The 9,800-nt window shown below is 42.7% G+C and overlaps 1 pseudogene; it reads right to left on the bottom strand.

Moving 5' to 3' along the window:
- Positions 1 to 5,139: 5,139 nt before the first annotated feature.
- On the bottom strand, positions 5,140 to 9,500 carry LOC136490023 (uncharacterized; annotated as a pseudogene).
- Positions 9,501 to 9,800: the final 300 nt, after the last annotated feature.

The raw sequence follows: 9,800 nt of genomic DNA on the forward strand, positions 1-9,800 counted from the left end.
TGCTTCGGGCCTTGGATGAGCACTGGCATCATAATGACTTCCGCTTCATGCACAGCCATGGAGGAAGGTTGTAGATACATAGAGTAACAGGCCAAGTGCTATGACTGCTGCTCTGCTCCCCGAAAGGATTCATGCCATCCGTAATTAAAGCAAACCTTAAGTTTCTTGCATCATCTACAAACTCTAGGAATTCTCTGTCGATTGCTCTTCACTAGGACCCATCAGTGGGGTATCTCAACATGTCATCTACCTTACGGTCTTCTTTGTGCCATCGCAACAGCTTTGCATGCTCTTTGTTTCTTAACAAATGTTTCAAGTGTGGTATTATATGAGCATACCACATCACCTTGGCAGGGATTCTCTTCCTAGGACGTTGTCCGTCGCCCTCAACATCACTAGGGTCATCTCGCCTAATCTTATACCGTGATGCATGGTATACCGGGCATGCATCCAAATTCTCGTACTCCTTGCCTCGGTAGAGGATGCAGTCATTAGGATATGCATGTATCTTCTAGATTTCTCATCCTAGAGGGCAGACAGCCTGTTTTGCTTCATATGTAGTGGCGGGCAATTCACTATTCTTCGGAAGCATCTTCTTTGTGATATTCAGTAACTCTCCAAATCCTTCATTGGATACACAATTCTTTGCCTTTCATTACAACAATTCTAGTGTGGTACCCACCATTTTCTGCCCCTCTTCTCAAGTTGGGTATAGCAATTTCTTGTGATCCTCTAGCATGCGCTCGAACTTGATCGTCTCCTTTTCACTTTCGCATTCTCTCTATGCATCACGGATGGCCTGACCAAGATCATTAGCGGGCTCATCTTCTACCGCTACCTCTTCTTCAGCTTCTCCCATTGCAGTATCATCAAAGGCACCGTATTCAGCAAACCCACGAATAATGTTGTCATCATCCCCTTCTTTATCATCTTCTTCCATTATAACCCCACTTTCTCCATGCTTAGTCCAACAAATATAGTTTGGCATGAAACTCGATGTATACAGGTGTTTGTAAAGGGTCCTTGAGGAACCATAATCCTTCACATTCTTACATAGAACACATGGGCATCACATGAAACCATTTCACTTGTTTGCCTTGACCACATTTAAGAAATCATGCACGCCCCTAATGAACTCTGGGGAGCGGCGGTCAATGTTGTACATCCATTGCCGGTTCATCTGCATTACATGACTACACCATATCAAAAACTTTTAATAACCCATATTATACAACATGCATGATTAGTAGTTAATTAAAAGATCCAAAATATACATCAATCAACATGATTAATTAATATTCTACACCACACAGTTGTTTCACTCTCGAACATTAATTTATTAAAGCCTTGATACAATGTAGACAATCCCAAATAGCACTAAACAAACTAAACCTACAATGCACTTTAGCAGAATAAGAATTTCGCGACCAATTCTAACTAAAACAGACAGATCATTCTTCTGCTGGTTCACTTCCTCATCATACACAAGTGCCCTCTCATCAGTCGCCTCAGTCGCCTTTGCAAGAGATTTTTGAACGTGCTCAGCGTACTCTTTCTCCTAGTACCAACCGTATCCAGTGCCATTCCACTAAAATTACAACACCAAATCAAGAACTTTAATCAAAATCATCACAAAAATGGCTACAAATCATAATAAAACAAGATAAAAAAATAACTCACATTGCGATCCGAACACGTGTAGAAGATGCGCCCTTAGTTGTGACCATTCTTCTTCACCATGTACTTCAACACAGTCTTCTACTCACACTTGCCGCACGCAATAAGAGGGAGGTCCGGCCTCAGTCGATTAGGTACCCCATACGAGGCCAAGGATCCAGAAGCAATCATCATCTATTACTCTCTATACTCATTTTCATCAACTATTATAAATTTCTCATTTTGTGAACCATGAAATTTAATGAGCTGTATATTAGAAAGAAAGGTGCACACAATTTTGTACATTAGAAAGAAAAGTGCACACAATTTTCATCAACTACTTTAAGCTTTCTTCTTCTACATTTGCAAACTATCAAGTGAGTTTGAGCTCAGATGGTGTTTAAATCCAAAAAAATCCACTATTCTTTCTAATGTAAAAAACCTTAAATTTCTCTATTTCTAAACCATGAAATGAGGCAACGAAAGTTGCATACTAGTTTTGATGAACTACTGTAAGCTTCCTTCATCTTCATATTCAAACTATCAAGTGATTTTGAGCTCAAATGGTATATAAATAAAAAAAATCCACCATTATTCCTAATCTAAAAAACCACGAATTTCTCTATTTCTAGACCACCAAATGAGCCATGCTAGTGATGAAACATAAAAGGACGAAGTTGCTAACCTTTAGAATCGAAGAATGTATGCAGGAATCGAATGAAGTCTTGAAATGGCCGGAGATGAGCAAGAACAGAGCCGGAGACGAGCAAGAACAGAGAGCTTGAAATGGCTCGGGCTGGGGGAGGAAAAAGGGAAAGTATATAGCCCAGGACCTCTAGTCCCGATTTGTGGTTCAAACCCGGACTATAGGTGGAATTCTAGTCCCAGTTGAAGCCTCAAACCGGAATTAAAGATTTACAGCCTGTTCGTTTGGCCGTGGCTTGTCGTAAACGATCGTAAATTTTCAACCGGAATAGTATTTTTCTCAAACACAAACCAGCCAGCAGTACTTCTTCACGAACCAGCAACGATACGAACCAGCCAACCGAACAGGCTGTTAATCACGGCTAGCAGCTTCAATCGGGACTAGAGGATGACCTTTAGTTCTGGTTTGGGGCACCAATCAGGACTAGAGGTCCCCTCCTGCAAAAACCTACGGCTCTAGCCATTGGACAGGGGACTTTAGTCCTGGTTGGTGGCTCCAACCAGGACTAATCCTCTCTTTAGTCCCGGGCCTAAATATGGCCGGGACTAAAGCCAAAAAAACGATCAAACCAAAAGTATGTTCTCTACTAGTGCTACGGTAGAAGACTCCTTAGTAGTGTAATCTTTGTTTTCCTTTCTTGTGTGATTTGTCCTTGCTAATGGTTCGCCTTCATATATGGTTCATTTTATAAAGATGTGTTATCAATTCATGCGTGGAGAAACAAATGCATTCAGTCAGCAGATGTATCCATATTAATTTACAACGGCCATGGAATGATTAGGTTGACCTATATAATTAATCGTGACGAACGTGTATGATACAGTGCGATGCCTTTTCATTGTCTCTAAAGACGTGAGAAATTGCGACTGGATTAGGTTAGTTGATTCATGTCAATTACATGATGTCAATCAATCAGGAACAAAACATTCTTTCATACTAGAGTATTATCAGCCAGGTTCATCTGGTCCAGGGTTTAAGTGAACACAAAGATATAACAAGTTGCTTCCTTAGATAAACGGTAAATATTTTTTAATTCTCAAAAAGTAAATATTTTTTTAGGGGAAAAGCCTGCCACGCAATGACAAGTTGGCAACGGGTACAAGGGAGGCGTAACGGAGGATTCATCGGCTGAACTGTTACTTAAAAAAAAACTGTATCCAGTGTACAGTGTAGAGAGCTCCTGCTCTGTGCGTGGTCTGGAGAAGGGTGTAAGTGGCAAGCCTTATCCTCGTCTGTACAATACGAGTCAATAAATTCAAAGGTGTTTGAAACAAAACATTCTTATTATAACTATTTATACGCTTTTATAAAGTAGAGGTGGTCCTTTTTCTAAAGAAGCTAGTTTAATTTCTGGTGAGTCTGACAATTTGTTTGTGGGATTAAGGTGCAAGTGCAGCTCAAATGGACGAAGATGAAATCACGAAACCGGGCTAAATACCACCTGCTTGCTCCAGTGCACATCAATTTGATCAGAGTATTATTATCAATTGCAGATTGCCGTGGACGATGCATACAGAATGCATATATAGACCCACTTTCCACCTGTGCGTGGAATTACTTCTTGGCAGTACGGCTTCTGGCTTATAGCTTCTTTACGTCCTCGGTTACGTGCAAAAATTAGGTTTATTCCCTTCGATCGATCGGCTTCTGAATGTTCAGAGAGTAGCCATTATTCCCGCTTCAGGATCAGAGGTCCGAAAAGATACAGACATTAATACGCGGATAAGAATCCCAGCGACACACCAGGCCTTTGTATGGATGCGTATGTATTCAACTCAATACATATGTGTTGAAATGGATTATAGTGAAATTAAACTAAGTTTCATTTCATTTTACTCAACACATGTGGATTGAAGTGAATACATATGCATCCAAACAAGGACTAAATGATCTAATTACGATTTACATGCTTGCATATAAGAAAAAAAAAAAGATTATAGAAGGGTGCTGAGCCTAATAATTACCATCCGGCACAAAGGGCAAGACGAAAGGAAAAGCCCTTGTCCCCTGCCAGAAGCTCCTCTCTTTCATCAGCCTGTAAGGCCCCGACTAGATCAGGTGAGATCTCCATCGAAGTCACACCGATTACAGTGCTTCCAAAACGTTCAGGCTCTCAAGATAATTATGGAATTAAGTCCTTTCTTTGCCCGACCATTCATTCTTGCTTCAGCCCGAGCCCACCAATCAGTAAAGGAAACATATTCAAGCTGTGGGGAGAGAGTTTGAAGCACAAATTTTTGGAACAAATGGAACCAGAAATACTGAGCAAAAACACATGAGGTGAGTAAGCGATTGACAATTTCCATTGTCTGATCGCAGAGACTACAGCGATCAGCTGTGTAAGTCGATCAGCTGTTTTTCCATTGACAGTTTCCATTGTCTGATCGCCGTGCAAGTCGATCAGCTGTGTAGTGTAGCACTTGTGACTTGTCATGAGCAACCAGCCACATAAAAATCTTGCACTACCCGGGAGCCCAAGATTTCCGAACAACTGCCCAAGGGTTACGGTAACTGAACCCTGAAATAAACTCTTATAAGCTGAGTGGGCAGTGTATTGGCCAGCGGTTGAGAATCGCCATATATAGGTTGAGAATGCACTGGAGCATAGTTTACGAAATCTGTTGACTTCTGACAATGGTAAAAGCCAATAGGCAAAAACCAATCAACCGCCAGCGTCTCCAAATTTCTATTTTTTGTAATAAATTAAAAATATACAATCCGATGTCTAGTCTTTGCTTAGCGCAGCCGGTTCAGTGCAAACGAACAAGATGAAATCATTTATGCCAACATATTGGGCCGGATACAATAAGCCCATAATAGGCCAGGCCAAATCGACAAAGATACATACAGGCCGATTGTACAATGTATAACTCAGCTTGGTCGTATACATATAATAATAGTGGTCGGTGGGCGTTACACGTCGTCATTCGTCAATTGCGTGTCACAAACAGATAACTACCTGTTGCGCGTAAAAGTCAATATATGTACGTCAATTTGCTATAGCATCGGTCGAGAAGAGTCCACCTTTCTCAGGCTCGACCCAACAAACCTCTTTATCGCATTCTTCCAAGATCCCTGCAAAGGGAAAGCAAAGTTTGTCACAAGTGAAGTAAAAATAATCTGATATATTGCCTCAAAAGAAAAATAATGTGACATATGGGATTCTTTAAAAAAAACCTCAGGCAAGTGCAACTCTTCCTGTTAAAGGGTTTCAAGAATCCCATGATAATACTGTTCAGTTGTGTACCTTACGGTCATCTCGATACTTGACTGAGGGATCAACGATGTAGTTCTTTATTAGTCTGCAAAGTTCTGCTGGCTTTTCGCGGTTTATGGCACGACCGGCATTCTTGACAATCACTAGTTCGGAAGTATCTCCCAAATGCCTGAGATTTTTTTATATACAAAAGCTTAGAAGATTTGTTTTGTTTCCTTCTGAACAGAGCAACGCTTAATGGCGTACCCAGTGCCGAGAGCTCCCGCTCTGTGCGGGGTCTGGGGAAGGGTGTTAGTGGCAAGCCTTACCCTCGCTTGTGCAATGCGAGGAGACCGCGACTCGAACCCGGGACCTTCCGGTCACAGGTGGTAAGACTCTACCGCTTGCACCAGGCCCGCCCTTCAGAGCAAAGCTTAATGAATTACAATAAAGACTTGAATTTGATGACACATATAAATAGACAAACCTTTTCAGCCGTAATCCAATTTCCAATGGAAAGACTCGGTCTTGCTCTCCCCAAATTATCAAGGTTTGCTGACAAATCAATGAAATATGCTACAATTAGGGTCAAAAAGGCAGAAGATTTGGCCCGAGAACTAGTATGGTCTCATCAAGGTCAAGTGCTTATGCACCAAAAAAAAAAAGCAAATCATTACCTGGTTAATTTTAGGAAGGTCTGAAAGCTTCCTACCATTGATCAATGCATACAACAACTCTGTCTTCTCTTTTACATTTTCAGTGCACATAACCTGCAATACAACACAACACAAAGAAAATGTTGAGTAAATCTTATGCGAAATTAACAATATTGAGCAACCACTTACTATGTCAATAGCACACAAGAAAATGTACAAATCTACCCAATTTTCCCTCAAGCTGTTCAGTATAGACACAGTTGGGCGGATTGAATTCAAATATTACTTTCTCCATGCAAAAAGTATATTACAATCCATAATGTTTGGAAATTTTTAGGTTAATTAGACTCATGCCATTGTAATCCAAGAAAATTTGATGGCACGGTTCCAATATCATGACTATTGTAATGGCATACTTCCAAATCCGATAAATTTATAGTGGCATGGTTACAAGAGGAAATATTAGATACATAGGCATAGGCGCATATCATCCTTGGATCCAATCTGACTAGCCCGAGAGGTGTGAACCTACTCACCTCTCTTGAGCTTAGGCCCAATTGGATTTGGTCAAATTACAAACTGAACAAAGGGCACAAGGGATTCCCGCCTCTCACTTAGGCCAGGCAAAGTGGATCCATGGGATGAGAATATAAGATTGAGTTTGTGCACGTGTGTGGATATATTCTTGTTAACATGACACTTGCTCTGGTTACAATATCACAAACTCTAGTGGAATATTTCAAAACTGTGAAATCTATAATGGCATGAATGTAATTAATCACAAAATCTGACATCATTAACTTTGTAACAACAGTAGATGCAATGATGATGCCACAAGACAAAAAAAAAGGATGGATATTGTAGTGATGTTCTAATATAAAATAGGCATATACTGTTTCTGAGCACATAAATATCAAGTTGCATTGGCAAGCATGTCTAGAATACACTTGAACTTGTAATGTTGAATGCTTGTCATTTTCTTTAGGGTAAATAAAACGGGGGAGGCGTTGCCTCTAAAATAAAGCAAACGTCAAGCTGTGAAAATGACTTTGGAAAGCATGAGGAACTTATAGGTCCCTAATTCTATGAAGATTAGATTTTGTTTTTAACTCATCCATACATGTGGGTCATTAAGTATAATAAATTAGCTTCATGCCACTGTAGGTTCAAGCAAACTGGTCAGTGTTTAAGGGCACTTTTGGATGCCTTGCTCTGCCTTGCTTTCCTTGGCTGGGCAGGAGACACACTGTTTGGTTGACTTGCTTGCTGTCTCGTTTCTTGCGCTTTCCAAAATTTCCATTGCCAACACAAGCAAGCCAAAACCGCTCACCACAGGTGGCAAGCCTAGCCTTGCCGAGCAAGACGAGGTGAGCTGGTTGCACAAATTTTACGAGGAATAATAATCCATCACAATCCAATACATTTGCTAGAACAACTTATTTGTTTGAACAACTTGAAGCAGCATTACCAATTTCATCAATCTGCAACTAATCAAATTGAAAACATTCTCCAGCAGTTTTACAATGTTGACCAATTGAAGACACAGTCATTCCGGTGTTTCCAAATGCTCCAGGTGCCAAGGATAAGGTGCGGAGGTGTGGGTGTGTGTGTGTGTGTTTGGGTCTATGTATGACTCCTTTTCTTCTACTAATACAATGATACGCAGCCCTCCTGCCTGTTCAAAAATAAAAAGATGTTGACCAATTGAGATGTTCACCTCAAGTGATACTAACGATTAAATGCCTCCATGGTATTCCTCTTTTTCTATATACTAACTAATGAATGCCTTAGGCATAAATCTATCACTGACAATGGCCTATCAACCTTATCAAACGAACGATAAAGAAATTGTTTATACTATCAGTACACCCTAGTGCACTAATAATATAACTGGAAAAATCTTAAGCGTTGAGTTATGAAGAGGGGAAGATTATTTAGATCAACTAAACAGATCCTAAATCTGCATTGATTTGATTGTCATATCGTTAATTGGGCTCTAGGAATGGGATTAGGATAACAGGGGGTTATAAAGTAGTGGATTCAGCACTGGATATGAGATCACAAACAAGTTGTTGGAACGTTGTAACAACTAAGGGCCTGTTTGGATTCTGTGGGCAAACAATAGAAGCTAAAAAATAGCTCTAGTCCATCCAAACACGAGGGCTAATGGTTTGCGCTAACTTTTAGCCAAGCCCTTGGATAGTTGTCAGTTCATTAGCCAAGTACAACTAACTAACAAGGGCTAAGAGTTCATTGCTAAAGATATATGCACCTTTTAGCCTAGATCCAAACATTCATAGTCCTAGCTGATCCAAAGAGGCTTCGAACTAACAACACCTCCAATGCAAGAATGGATCAATATAGGTAGCAATTGTGGATCAAATCCATGGTTTTTACCTTTAGCACCGAAGCACCAACCCTAAGTAGTCCAGTATACAACAATTAATTGTTCATTATCAACCACGAAACATCTCGGCCAAGAAATTGCAGGTGAAATTAGTTGGCAAGTCCCTGCATTTACCTACCCTGATGTAATCCCTGATGAAGCAGGACGGCATGAACCACGGAGGGCGGCAGAAGGTGAGACCCACCAACCTCCGGAGATCCTCCGGCCGCTGGGGCAGCAACAGACTTGCAGCCTCGGCGATATCCTCAACGGCGAAGAGCCCCGCGGCCAGGTCGGCCTCCTCGAGGCAAACACCGGCCGCGACGAGTACAAGCCGCTCCACTGCTGCCGGGAACGCGTGGGCGAGGTGGTATGCTACGAAGCCGCCGTAACTGACCCCGACAACGGCGTACCGCTGCGGGGCGCCAGGGAGCGCAGCCATAGCGGCGGCAACGCAGGCAGCCTGGTAGACTGGGGAGCGGTCTGCGGCGGGGGAGGACGAGGCGCCGAAGAAGACGAGGTCCGGGACATAGGGGGCCAGACCGGCGGCGAGGAGCGGGCGGAGGAAGGGCGCCCACTGCCAGGTGGCTTGTGCGCCGAAGCCGTGGAGGAGCAGGACAGGGTGTAGGGGCCTGGCGGGGTCGGCGGCAGGTGGCGGGAGCCAGAGGTGTACGACGGCGCCATCAGGGAGCGGAATGGCCACCGGGCGGAGGCCCGCGGAGCGGAAAGAGCGAGTGTAACAGCGGTCACGTGCGACAGTGGGACTGAGGCGGTGCTTCCACCGTCAGCGATGCGGACGGTGGGGGTGGGGGAGGGGGCATCTTGCTCGCCGGAGGCGGGAGATCCGGAGGGCGCGTCGCGCGTGCGTGCGGATGGACTGGGTCTATACTCCAGCGGGAGCACCGCGCTTTTGGAGAAAATGGAAATTTTGCCATTAGAGGAGGGAGTGGGCTTTGCCGTAATGTTTTAGTCAGAATTTTTTTATAAAAGATGTGTTTCACGCTATTTTACTATTTTATATTTTTTTCAACTTTGTAAATTTCTGACCCTATCTTTTTTACTAGGCATGACCATTTTACCCATATTTCCTTCTATCTTATCCTCTTGCTCTCCTTCTCATGGTCATGGCAATTTCTCTTTCTCTCCTATTCTCTCTCCGTCTCGACCGGTGTTCGGGCGGGAGCCCAACGCCGGCCGCCA

The sequence above is a fragment of the Miscanthus floridulus genome, chromosome 1 (genome assembly GCF_019320115.1).
Source record: "Miscanthus floridulus cultivar M001 chromosome 1, ASM1932011v1, whole genome shotgun sequence".
Classification (NCBI taxonomy): Eukaryota; Viridiplantae; Streptophyta; class Magnoliopsida; order Poales; family Poaceae; genus Miscanthus; species Miscanthus floridulus.